This window comes from Camponotus vicinus, unplaced genomic scaffold, assembly GCF_025532165.1.
Source record: "Camponotus vicinus isolate PSW18456_S1 unplaced genomic scaffold, iyCamVici1.0 SCAF_5, whole genome shotgun sequence".
NCBI classification, from domain to species: Eukaryota; Metazoa; Arthropoda; class Insecta; order Hymenoptera; family Formicidae; genus Camponotus; species Camponotus vicinus.
Window position 1 is genome coordinate 7,634,519 of NW_028141977.1, and position 14,302 is coordinate 7,648,820.

The 14,302-nt window shown below is 31.1% G+C and overlaps 1 protein-coding gene across 3 annotated transcripts in view; it reads right to left on the minus strand.

Annotated features, from left to right (window-relative positions):
* Positions 1–14,302, minus strand: part of LOC145971602 (uncharacterized) — a 278,198-nt gene that overhangs the window by 204,901 nt on the left and 58,995 nt on the right. Inside the window, exon 2 of one of the 3 annotated variants that reach the window (XM_083099470.1) lies at positions 83–132. The exons of the other annotated variants lie outside the window; for them this stretch is intronic. The gene's annotated coding sequence lies outside the window, so the exon portion shown is untranslated. The remainder of the gene's footprint in view (positions 1–82; positions 133–14,302) is intronic. 3 annotated transcript variants of the gene reach the window in all.

The following is a 14,302-nucleotide window of genomic DNA, read 5'->3' on the forward strand; positions in this document are numbered from 1 at the left end:
ACATAACTAGTTTAAATTTAATAAGTAAAACTTTAATATTTTGATTTTAATTACACAATTTCTATATTAATTTATTACTCACCATAATGATGATACGTTTAATATAACTGCGGTTGGAAACACGAAACTAATCTGTAAATAAAATTAAAATAATATTTAAAATTATTTTTAAATATATTTTTACTAAATAAACATATGAAGTTAAAAAATTTTTATAATATTAATTTTTTTTAACATTTAAAAATAGAGTACTAGTAATAATTAAAATTACAACATACTGTCAATATTTAGAGATAGTAAAAATTAATTATTAGGGATATTAATTATTAGATGGATATTAGAATTAATTAACATTGAAAAGTCAATGATATTAATCGTCTGTTAAAACATGATCATCATGAGGCGATGCTCAATTGTCGACAAAGAAATGAACATTGAGAAAATACGTTCAATAGATATAAATATTTACCAATCAATGTACGCAGTCACCGCAATTACTCTGTTCGAACGAATCACTCGAGAAAAATCGCAGCTAATTACGATCACGGGCGCTAATTACTGTTACGGTACGGCAATCACTCCACACTCCACACTCTTGATTATTATCCGCACGACTCACTTTGAAACGCACAAACAACGCGAAACGCCACAATCGTCTCTGTTTCCACATTTAACACTGCCAGATTTCATTACGCGACATATTTCAAATAAAACGGAAGATTCGAATCACATCAATTTCAGATCAATGCGTCGCTCGACAATATTGCACTCCGAATGTAGGTGCACGCGACAAGATGACACTACGCGACTCAAGCGACCCACACAGAACATGACATCCATTGAGGTACCTGTATGAAGTTAGCACCCCATTTTTCAAATTTTAAAATTCTAAAAGTTGTTCCAGGTTGTTCTAGACTTGTTCTAAATTGTTCCAGAAGATTAAATTTTTATAATAAAAATTTTCGCGGAAAATCGAAAAAAACGATTTTTTGACGTGCCCCCCATTTTTCAAAAATCAAACTTTTAAAGGTTGTTCCAGATTGTTCTAGTTGTTCCAAACATTGTTCCAAAGTATTAATTCTCCAAACAAAGAATTTAAACAGATATACTAAAAAAATAGTATCGAGCGCTCAAACAGTATTTTTACGCCTACAGCTATCATTATCATCTTATGAACATCAAATTACATATTTAAGCTAATAATTAATGTAATAACCCAGGACAACTCTCATTTTTGCCAGAACAAATTTTTAAAGGGCACTTTACTCTTGGAGAAAGACACTTTATTTGCATTTTTTTGTATTTTTCGACCGATAACGGCACGTCAGCGACACCAAAATGTCGAACTATAATTACTAGACATAGAACAACCTGGAACAACTCTCATTTTTGCCAGAACAAATTTTTGAAGAGCACTTTACTCTAGGAGGTAAAAACTTTTTTTGCATTTTTTTGCTATTTTCGATCGAAAACGGCGGGTTAGCGACACCAAAATATAGAACAATAACAACTAGACATAGAACAACCTGGAACAACTCTCATTTTTGCCAGAACAAATTTTTAAAGAGCACTTTACTCTAGGAGGTAAAAACTTTTTTTGCATTTTCTTGTATTTTTCGACCGATAACGGCACGTCAGCGACATCAAAATGTAGAACAATAATCACTAGACATAGAACAACCTGGAACAACTCTCATTTTTGCCAGAACAAATTTCAAAAGGGCACTTTACTCTAGGAGGTAAAAACTTCTTTTGCATTTTTTTGCCATGTTGCACAAATTTCTAAAGGGCACTTTACTCTAGGAGGTAAAAACTTAAAAATTTGTTCTGGCAAAAATGAGAGTTGTTCCAGGTTGTTCTATGTCTAGTTGTTATTGTTCTATATTTTGGTGTCGCTAACCCGCCGTTTTCGATCGAAAATGGCAAAAAAATGCAAAAAGAGTTTTTACCTCCTAGAGTAAAGTGCTCTTTAAAAATTTGTTCTGGCAAAAATGAGAGTTGTTCCAGGTTGTTCTATGTCTAGTAATTATAGTTCGACATTTTGGTGTCGCTGACATGCCGTTATCGGTCGAAAAATACAAAAAAATGCAAATAAAGTGTCTTTCTCCAAGAGTAAAGTGCCCTTTAAAAATTTGTTCTGTCAAAATGAGAGTTGTCCTGGGTTATTACATTAATTATTAGCTTAAATATGTAATTTGATGTTCATAAGATGATAATGATAGCTGTAGGCGTAAAAATACTGTTTGAGCGCTCGATACTATTTTTTTAGTATATCTTTTTAAATTCTTTGTTTGGAGAATTAATACTTTGGAACAATGTTTGGAACAACTAGAACAATCTGGAACAACCTTTAAAAGTTTGATTTTTGAAAAATGGGGGGGCCACGTCAAAAAATCGTTTTCTTCGATTTTCCGCTTAAATTTTTATTATAAAAATTAATCTTCTGGAACAATTTAGAACAAGTCTAGAACAACCTGGAACAACTTTTAGAATTTTAAAATTTGAAAAATGGGGTGCTAACTTCATACAGGTATTGGAGGTCCATATAACCTCCATACCTCCATACGACCTCTATCTCCATGGTGGATGTTCAATGGATCTCTAATAGAAATCCATATTATCTCCATGGTAGATGTCGTTTGTAAATCCATCATGGATGTCCATTAGACGTCGGTTATGGATGTATGATAGATATGTACACATTTCTCTTAACATAAAGTAAAAATGTAATTTCTAAGTATTATTTAAAATTCTCACCTAGTATTTTGAGAATATATTGAAAATTTGTAGTATATTTTATTTTTAGCATTTTAAAAATTTTTACACAAAATTAAAATTTTTATTAAAAACTGTGGTAATTATTTCGAATCACGGCTCCACCTGTAAATGGGCTGCAAATTCTTTTACTGACTTTTCATACTTAGAGAGTAATGTAAATAACAATTTTTAGTCGGGGGAGGCCCCGACTAAAAAGTTACAAACAAAAAAAGAGTTGTAAAGCGAGATCCTATCGGCAGGGTGGTTGCGGGAGGGAGGGCCGAAGGCCCCTCGCACCCCCCCCCCCCCCGCGCGCGTCTGTGTGTATGATACACATATATTTCTGATATCTCACTAATAATTATAGTCAGTGGAAGTAAAATTTCACTGTAAAATCAGTAATCGCGCTAGTTCGTTCGTTTACCGCTATGGTGCGCTCTTTTTCTCGTACTTGAGTTTTAGTCATTAGAATTATATAAAGCTTGCAAAAGGGGACAGATAAAATTAAAAGTATTACTTCGATCTAATTTCTGATACAGTTTCAATAGAGGAACTTCAGATATCAAATCGATTTTATAAGTCGGACAAATAAATGTCCGGCCAATAAACGAAAATGATCCGTTCATTATCCATTTAAGATGCATGTTCAATACGCATCTAAATATAAATAAAATTTTTAATTTTATATGAAGTAAATAAATTATAATCTAATATTATTGATTAAAACAGTCAATACTAATACTATTAGTGAAATATTAATTATTACAGAGTGTGTATGAATGCATTATTTTATTAATTTCATGAGAAAGCAAACATTTAACGAATAAAAGAAGAAAATGTATTTTATTTTAAACGCTTTTTTTGTATCAGAAAAGAAACGTATCTCTTAACGTTTTTCAAGTGGACATTTTAACCAATCAGAAATGTTTTCAAGAGTCGGTTATGAACATTTCAAAGAAATTTGTGAAACGTTTTTGAAACGAATATGTGCTACCTGGGGCTCTAATTAATGTCTATATGATGTCCATATGTTTAGAAACGAATTTTTATAACCTCTGATGTCCATGTGGCATCTATGAATACGTCTAATGGATGTCGAATGAAAGAAATGCGGAATTGTGGATCTCTAATAGACGTCTATAGGAGGTTACATGGACGTCTAATAAAAAAAAAAAGGTTTTGAATCTTCATGATGGACCGGATGGACGTCTAATGGACATCCATTAGAGGTTCTTGTTCCATGTGGGGAGAAGCCCTCATTTGACACGCGTGGATTATATATATGCATTATACGTATACAATGACGCGTTGAACCTCGTGATGTTGAATAGTAAATATATCTTGCACAATCGCCTTATAATTAATTACAATCGCGAAATAAATGCCGTTAATTACTAACTAATCATTATCAAATATCTTCATTCGATACTCTCGACAAGCATGTAACGAAATGATAGCTCGATAAATTTAATGCAAACCCCGGATTTGTATGAATAGCGTCGATTAGCAACATGTGAATATTAAACATAATCGCACATACACGATCTAATTTAATGCAATTGGAGTAATTGATTTGGTATTCCCGATACTCGTTCGCACGTAAGTTTAGCCTTCGATCGGATAGAGTGTTTAAAATATACGATATATACTCCACAGAATTGACTCGTCGCCGACAATGACGCGAGTCAAGCGAGAAACTGTCATGATGCGTCAATCATACATATGTCATGTATAAAGATGCGTTGAGCCATATGATGATAAGCGCAATTATCTTGTATAGTTTCTTATAATGATTAATTATATAACCGCAAAATAAATATCGTTAATTACTAACTAATCACTATAACTAATTATTAATTATATAAAATCAAATATCTTTATTCGATATTTGTGACGCGATTCGACAGCATATAACAAAACGATAGCACGATAAATAGAACGCAGATCCCTTGTATGAATAGCCGATTAGCAACAGCGAATATTAAACATAATCGCGCACGCACGCATTTAATTTAACGCTAATTTAACGCATTAGAATAATCGATTCGACACTCTTAACATTCGTTTACAAATAAATTTCGATCGGACAAAATGTTCGATATACGAAACTTCATAGAACTTGATTGATCGCTTGCGATAGCAAAGTGACACTACGAAAATTCAAGCGAGAAACTGTCACGAAGTGTTGATCACACGTGCGTACATATACAGCGTGTCCCAGACTTAATGAATCAGCCGTTAATGGTAGATTCCTGAGATCATTTGGAAACGAAAATCTTAATATCAAAATGTTAAGGAAGATGTAGTTTCGGCTATAAAAGATTAAAGATTACCAATCGGCGCGTTACGTTCTCCTATGCTCAGGAACATAGCGCATCAAGGGGCCCGCGTATAGCGCGATAATATCGATATCGATAGAGGGATGAATATAAAATAAAAAATAGGATTCTGCAATGAGCGCGATTGTGTTTTCCATGCGACTGTAGTCAGTAGTTTGGACATTTTTATGAAGTCTTCCTCAACATTTTGGTATTAGAATTTTCGTCTCCAAATGATCTCAGGAATCTACCATTAACGGCTGATTCGTTAAGTCTGGGACACCCTGTATAATAACGCGTTGAGCATTGAAATATCTTACGTGTAAATATTTTGTACAATTGTTTCGTAACGATTAATTGCACTATTTCGAACGATGCTCTAATGATTCATGAAGACAGGATGCGGAAACGCTTGTCGCGTGATGAAAAGCTCCGCGGTAACTAATCAACCTTTTGCTTTTAAAAAGCGATAAATTAATTGGCTATTGTGTCGCTCTTTGCTGCGCTGCGCGCGTTTTCACTTCCTGTCTACATGAACGATAAAAGCCCAATTAGATACGCTATATCATCACAATGAGTGAGGTATGATACATCGATCGGTTATCGAATAATTAATCTTACTTTGCTCCTTATTTTTATTACTCATTATATATTATGTATTCATTATACAATTTATGTATTATATATTTATATACAGGGTGCGCAAAAAATACCGGACCGGTAAAATATCTTGAAAATGAGATATTTTAGAAAAAAATGTTTCATACAAAAGTTGTTTCAACAAATACATCAAATAGCAAAACATATTTGACCTCGAGCGTAACTATAGAGGAGCTCTCAAGGTCAACTTTAAAATTTTAAATGGAAACCTCCAATTTTTATTCAATATTCTTATAGCTTATCTCGAGAGCTTTCCAAAACACTATAATTAAATTATTTTTCATTGAGTAATTTTCGAATTATGAGGCTTGAAATAATTTCTTAATTTTACATTAAACCATGTAATATCTAGTAAAATATCCTTTTTCGATTATTTTATTTTAATACTCTTATGTACAAAATAATGAGAGGAATCAATTGGTGTAAAGAAAATATATAGTTGTTTTTAAGAAAAAATATGTAATTGTTAATTGCAAATTACATATTTTTTCTTCGAAATAATTATGTGTCTCCTTACACCAATTGATTCCTATTATTGGTCGTAGAATTTTTTAAATATTTTTCCAATATTCTCCGCTAAAAATACTATCGGAATTTACTTTTACATTATGGCGCCAAAGTTATGGGAATAGGTGCCACCTTAATCTCTCAGTGGCAATTATAAATCACTAATTAAGTTACGTTCCATTTAACTCTATAAGTGCTCGGAAGCGTTTGATTGATCAAAATTTGCCTTAATTAGTCAATCAAACGCTTATAAGCATCATGTCAAAATCTAAATATTATTTATAAAAAATAGATACGATATTTGGAGCATAGGATTATTAATAAATACATTTAATTTAGAATTCTAATCATGTTGCTTTCAAAGCATATAATTATTTTCGTCTAGAAAATACTTATACTTGTTTCTCGCGATGCGAGTTGCTCGTTCGACTCGTCTAATCGTTACGTATCTATCTCTTTATGTCAATTCAATATGGTGGCGAAATCATTTTCGCGGTCTTTCGCGTGCTTTTCATCGATCGGGAGTGAAACGCGGGCATAAACGAGTGTCCGGGATGTCGAATCGAGAAACGAGTGATCGCAATAATGTAAAAAACGATAATATTGACGTAAATTATCGTTAACATCGCGTGCTTCTCGATATTCATGACCCGCGTCACTAGTACTTCGACGATACTTAGGCTGGAATGCATACATTTCATTAGAGTTCGCGTACCAATCTAATATCGATCGATGAGGAATGTTGATTGAGTTCTTTTATATTGTCGACGTGTATCAAACTACGAAAAAGTCGAGCGAAGTGACAAATAACGGTAATATTGCGTATATGTATACTAAGCTTGTCCGAGAGAGAAAAAGGGACAGAGAGAGAGAGAGAGAAGCAAAAAGAAAAGTCTACCCTCTGCACGATATATTTTCATATACTTTCATATCGACGTAATGCGCGATACAATTATCGATAACACAAGGATATGATAAATACGTGTTTGGTATGATGATGTATAGACGGAGCTTTAGCGTCTGTTTGTTTACATTTGCTTCGCTTGGCGAGACGGAGAGGAACGTTTTCTTTACAAATTAAAACTTAGACAAGCGTGTATATGTAATTGTAATTACTTGCGTCTTTCCCTAATCGAATCGCGTGTAAATGACTCGAAGTGTTCGAAAGGGAAAGCAAGGAAGTGATCTGATAAAGCAAGATAGTGAGAAGTGATCGGGAATCTCTCTTTCTCTTCCGCTCTGCCTCTCGATGTAACGGAAGAACAGCCTATCCAAAGCTAGTGAGTACTTTTATTTATTATATACCTCTGTATTAGAGAAAATTATTATTAATATTTGTTTATATTTGACGATATATGTTATCCTTGTCATAATAATTATGCTCTTTTTGACAATTAATTGCTTTACTTATATGATATTTCTTCTATTTTCTTCTATTTGAATAGTAAAAACTATAAAAGCTATTGATAGATCTTCGTTCTTCAAAAATTGACACTTTTTTTTTTCCATTTTATACAAGTATAAAATGTAACAACGAATAATCTTTCTTTAATTTTTACTTGAAAGATTTTTTATGTATTATTAAAGAAAAATTCTTTGCATCTCAATCTTATTTTATTCTATTATACGATGATATATATTATGATTTCTGTTACATTGAGAATCATATTCCCAGCAAACACCAAGTAACAGTTATATAATTGTTAGTTGTAATTTCCTACTCAACAATGTAACTATTACATAATATGTAACAATTATATAACATATATAATATATATAATTGAGAATTATATATAACATATATAACATATATATATATAACATTATAACATATATATAACATATATATTATATATAACATAACAAAAAAAATCATAATATATGTATATTATCATAAAATAAAATAAAATAAGACTGAGATACGAAGAATTTTTCTATGTATTCGATATATAACACACATAATTCTCAATGTAACAGAAATCATAATATATTTCTCTTTTTATTATTTAATCCAAATTTAGAATGCATCTGCATTCCAAATTTTCTGCTTAAATTTTTCTCATTTTATTCTCTTTTTCTTTGTTCGCGTTCACACTTTATTTATTTTAATTCAAGTATGTACATGAATTACATTCAATGTGCCGAAAATTCCTCGAAAAGCTTTTGTAACTAAATTATTTTAAGAGAAATAAATATAATTAAGAAATTAATACTCAATCATCGTTGATCTATTATCGATATTATTGATATCGTTGTAAATTTTATATAATTTCATTAAATTGAATTGTTCATCACAAAGATTTATAATTTTGTTATAACAAATGTCGTGCAATCGTTTTCGAGCCAATTTAAATGATATTTTCAAATAAAAAACAGATATAAAAAAAATAGTCAAAGTTTTCTGCATTTCGTTTCGATGAACCCGAAAGTCAGATCGAACCGAAGTTCGATGCACGGACAAGATCAGCTTTCGCGCGATTCGAGGTTAGAACAACAAATTCTTCTCGTTTCCTGCCTCTTCTTTTCTCGTCGTGGTGGTTATGGTAGCGAAAGTATCTGTTATCGTTATATGATGCGGAAAAATTGACTGAGTACCCTCCCTCGCCATGTTTTTCTTTTTACGTCACGGATAGCGATACACGCTATTTTCAGTACAGAAATATTTTTATATCACAAGCAGACTTTCTTTCTCAGTAAGATTTTCACACAAATATACTTCTCTTTTCTAAAAATATTTTTGTATCATGAACTAAGTACAATTAAATGCTTCCATTTGTGACTATATAACTACTTTATTTATTGTTTTTATATTATTATAATTATTTTGAAAGTAATTTTTGATATTTATACTATATATATATATAATTCTCTTTGATATAAAATAATTAATTTAATTCAATATGAACTATCTATTTTAATATTACTTGATTAATCGCTGGATTATTTCATTCGAAATCTGTACAATATATTAATATTATAATAAATTTAATTTTGATATACAGGGTGTTTCATTTTAATCCGACCAGTCGAATATCTCGAAAACCAAGCCCGGGAGAGAAAAATATTTCAGACAAAAGTTGTTTGGTTTCGAGGGGGCCATAAGATGGTGACAATGATTTGACCTTGAACAGTCATTTGAAGGTCACATAAAGGTCACCTTAAATTTCTTAAATGGAATACCCTATATATTTTTGCACATTCTTGTAGCTGACATCGAGAGCTTTCCAAAACACTATAATTAAGTACCTTTTCGTTAAGTACTTTTTGAGTTATGAGGCTTGAAATAATTTCTTAATTCTACATAAACCGTAAAATATCTAGTAAAATATTCATTTTTCGATTATCTTACCTTAATACTTTTACGTACAAAATAATGAGAGGAATCAATTGGTGTAAAGAAAACACATAGTTGTTTTGAAGAAAAAATATGTAATTTGCAATTAACAATTCCATATTTTTTCTTAAAAACAACTATGTGTTTTTTTTACACCAATTGATTCCTCTCATTATTTTGTACATAAAAGTATTAAGGTAAGATAATCGAAAAGTGAATATTTTACAAGATATTTTACGGTTTATGTAAAATTAAGAAATTATTTCAACCCTCATAACTCAAAAAGTACTTAACGAAAAGGTACTTAATGATAGTGTTTTGGAAAGCTCTCGAGATAAGCTACAAGAGTGTGCAAAAATATATAGGGTGTTCCATTTAAAAAAATTGAAGTGACCTTCACGTGACCTTCAAATGACTCTTCAAGGTCAAACCAATGATACCATCTTATGGCCCCCCTCGAAACCAAACAACTTTTGTCTGAAATATTTTTCTCTCCCGGGCTTGGTTTTCGAGATATTCGACTGGTCGGATTAAAATGAAACACCCTGTATATACAGGGTGTTTCATAAGTGTTGGACAAAATTTCAGGAATGGATTCCTCATGCTTAGAGAAGAAAAAAAAGTTAATCGACATAGGTCCGGAAATGATTAGTTTTTGAGTTATTAAGATTTTTGTAATACAAAATTTTGTCTCATTTCTCGTCTTAGAAGTCCTTTTACAGGCATCAACAATGTTTTTCAAGTTCGGCGGCCTATGTTTACGTTAACGCGGTGTATTATTCTTATTCTTGTTTACAATTCCATACTTTTTTCATGTATACACGAATGCTCTGCCGTACGTGTGTCAAGAGCGCTGAAACGTTTTTCAAGTTTAGTAGCAGCTTTTCAGACGATACGCGCCACGCCAGGAATTTGGGAGCGTGTTCGGGGCTCAATGAGACGACGAGCTGAGGCTTGTATTGTGACAGGAGGTGGACAAATTGAACATTTCCTCTAATTGTCCAAAATCTTAATAACTCAAAAACTAATCATTTCCGGACCTATGTTGATTAACATTTTTTTCTTCTCTAAGCATACGGAATCCATTCCTGAAATTTTGCCCACCACTTATGAAACACCCTGTATGTATGTATATATATATATATATATATATATATATATATATATATATACAGGGTGTCCCAAAAGTCCCGGAACAGTCGAATATTTCATAAACTATGCACTTTAGAAAGAAATGTTTCAGACAAAAGTTGTATGGCTTGAAGGGGGCCATAAGATGGTGTCATTGGTTTGACCTCGAAAAGTCGTTTGAAGGTCATGTGAAGGTCACCTTCAATTTTTTAAATGGGACCCCCTATTTTTTATTACATATTCTTGTAACTTATATCGAGAGCTTTCCAAAACACTATAATTAAGTTAGTTTTCATTAAGTACTTTTCGAGTTATGAGGCTTGAAATAATATTTCAATTCTACATAAACCATAAAATATTTAGTAAAATATTCATTTTTTGATTATCTTACTTTAATATTTCTATGTACAAAATAATGATAGGAATCAATTGGTGTAAAGAAAACACATATATATATAACATTATAACATATATATAACATATATATTATATATAACATAACAAAAAAAATCATAATATATGTATATTATCATAAAATAAAATAAAATAAGACTGAGATACGAAGAATTTTTCTATGTATTCGATATATAACATACATAATTCAAGCCATACAACTTTTGTCTGAAACATTTCTGTCTAAAGTGCATAGTTTATGAAATATTCGACCGTTCCGGGACTTTTGGGACACCCTGTATATATATACACACACACACATTTTATAATATACATTAATATTTTTTATTTAAATTTATATTATGCACAATATCTTTGCAAATAAAAGTAATTTTTTATTCGTTATCCTAAGGTGAAATTAGAATATTATGAAATCATAAAAATTAAGTAAATAAAACAAGCTAAAATAGTAAGAAAATTCCATAAAGTAAGAAAATTCCATAAAAATATTTTTTTATTTCACGTCAATCAAATATATCTCACATACGCTAAAAATCATTTATCTATGTTCTCATTTCAAGAGATTTACAGATTATCCTAGAAAGAATTTAGAAATACGTTCACGTTCGGTTTTTCGTTAACCCGTAAAATTCCCGTAATATTTGTGGAGAAAGACGTTTCTTACATGCGGATTATCGCCGGGAAAAAATATCAAGCTAGTCCCTGTCCACCGGTCGGCGCAGTATGTAATAGATTAACCCTATTTTTATGTAATATGTCACGATGTGTCACATATGTCACATTTGCATATCATATATGTCGTCATGTCGTCGCATGTTTCTCGAAGATATGAGAATGTAATCAATCAAATTGCGTTGGTCTTCCGGATGTTCCTTGGAGAACGAAACGAGGTATAGATTTAAAAACGAATTATATTGAATCCGCGTTAAAAGTGTGATTTATCCTTTGAATATTTTGCGAAAACTAAATACATTCGACAATTTTGTTTAATTCTTATCATGTTGCATTTTTTTTATAGAAAATAAAATATATAATAAATATTTAATTTAACGATTAAAACGTGAAAAGAAAAATTATATTAACTGATAATTAATATAAAAATAAATAATTTCTAAGTCAAAAATATGTTTGAATATTTGATTTGTGTTTAAATTTTATAGATTTATACAAATTTATACAAATAATTTCTACAAATTATAAATTATATAACTAGGTTATATAAGTTATAAATTGTGTATAGATTATATGTATAAGTTATAGCTTATATAAATTAGAAATTATAAATATATTTATCATATTTAATTGAGTAAAAAAAGAAATAGTAAACAATTTATTTTTCATGATATTTAATTGCTCATTTAATTGTAATTTGAAACGCTTTAGTTTAATGCAATGAAATTAGACGTTCAATAAATTTAGTATCACGTTTAGTATACATATACACATTTTGTAATTTAATAAAAAAAGAAATATAAAATATTTTTTTATTATGATGCAAAAGTAAGGAAGCAATAAATGCAGAAACGAGTAAAGTAACGACGTCGATCAACAATTAATTTAACGCGCACAAAGATACAGAAAGTAATGGCTCATCTTTGCTTAAATATCGAATGAAACGCATATAGAGATAGAGAAGGAACATTCAGTTAAAGACAAATTAGCTCTAATCGAATTTGCAATCGATCGGGTATAGAACCATGTCGCTGCTCAATATTTCGCGACAATTTTTTTACGATTTTATATTATCTCGCATAAGGATGGGAGGAGAAATGGGCTTCAGTAATTAGCAGAATTTAAAAGCACCTTTCTTTCATTTCTGTGCACTCACTAGGCAATTATCGGCAAATAAAATTGTGCGATTGGTTAATTTAAAAGCTCTCCATTTCGATTCATTTTCTTCCTTTCCTTATATTCAGCTGACGGTGAAATATCTATAATGGACGTTCATCGTGAAAGTAATTTCGATGTGAATTCCATGAATTCCTTTTTTATGTTACTAGATATATTTCATTAAATTACATACGATTTTGCTAGAGAAATCTATGTAATTGCTTGTGTTTAAATTTATTAAATATGATTGTATTTCATTCTATAGAAAAATATTTCGAGGTTAATTATTTTCGCGAATCAATGACCATATATTCAAATTAAAAATTCGTATATAATCTCTCAATTGGCTCATTCCAATTTTTATGTTTTCTCGTATTGTTTTATGACGATTTGAATTTTGTAATAAGTGATTTTGTAAGTGATTTTGTAAGTGATTCCCTCTCTTCTAGTAAACCATACTAGAGAAAAATCTTGTAATAAATGATTTTCTCTCTTCTCTCTCTCTAAAATAAAGCAGACATGCAACATTTTTACTTCAAATGAACAAAAAAAATACTTAGAAACATCATAATACAAAAAATAAACTAGCCCAGACAGCACTCATGTCCAAAAGATATCTAAAAGACGACTTAAAGACGTCTTTAAGACATCTTTTGGCCTTTTTGTGCTGTCTGGGAGCTTTTCTTATAATAAAATTAAACAGTTGGCTATACTATTAACTATGCAAACTAACATAATTAACAGAAATAATTGTATAAAAAGTTCATGCTGCTAAAATTATTACATTGATTCAATATAATAATTACTATACAGGAGAATATGACTTGCTTCTATTATTCCACGCACATCATCTCTTTATTGCTTTTTCTTTCAACTGGTACAAATTTTTAAAAGATATTGCGATGTCCATCAGCGGTAACACACTGTACGCTAATAATATTTTATAAGAAATTTCGCGTGCATGAAAATACAATCACAAACGAGAGGAAATTCGATGATGCTAGGTGCGAACCACGTGGCATCTCGCTCCTCACGGGAACTGTATATTTTCCGGTACACATGCGCGACGAAGCGGTACTTCATACGGCGCGGAGTACACTTTCTATTGTTTTGCTCGCAGCCGCATAATCTGTTTCTCGAAAGACCAGTAATAATGTCAGTACGTAATGCGGCTCTTTTGTATGCAACGCGCGGCTACCGTTGTCGCGTCGCACGCGAGATATTTTCCGGAATTTCCGAGCAAAAACGGAGCGCGCGAAATCGCACTCTGATACCGTCGCGTTTCTCTATATTATGCACGCAATAATTCGCATTCCGACCACGAAATAACGTGATGGTGTCCAGTCAGTTC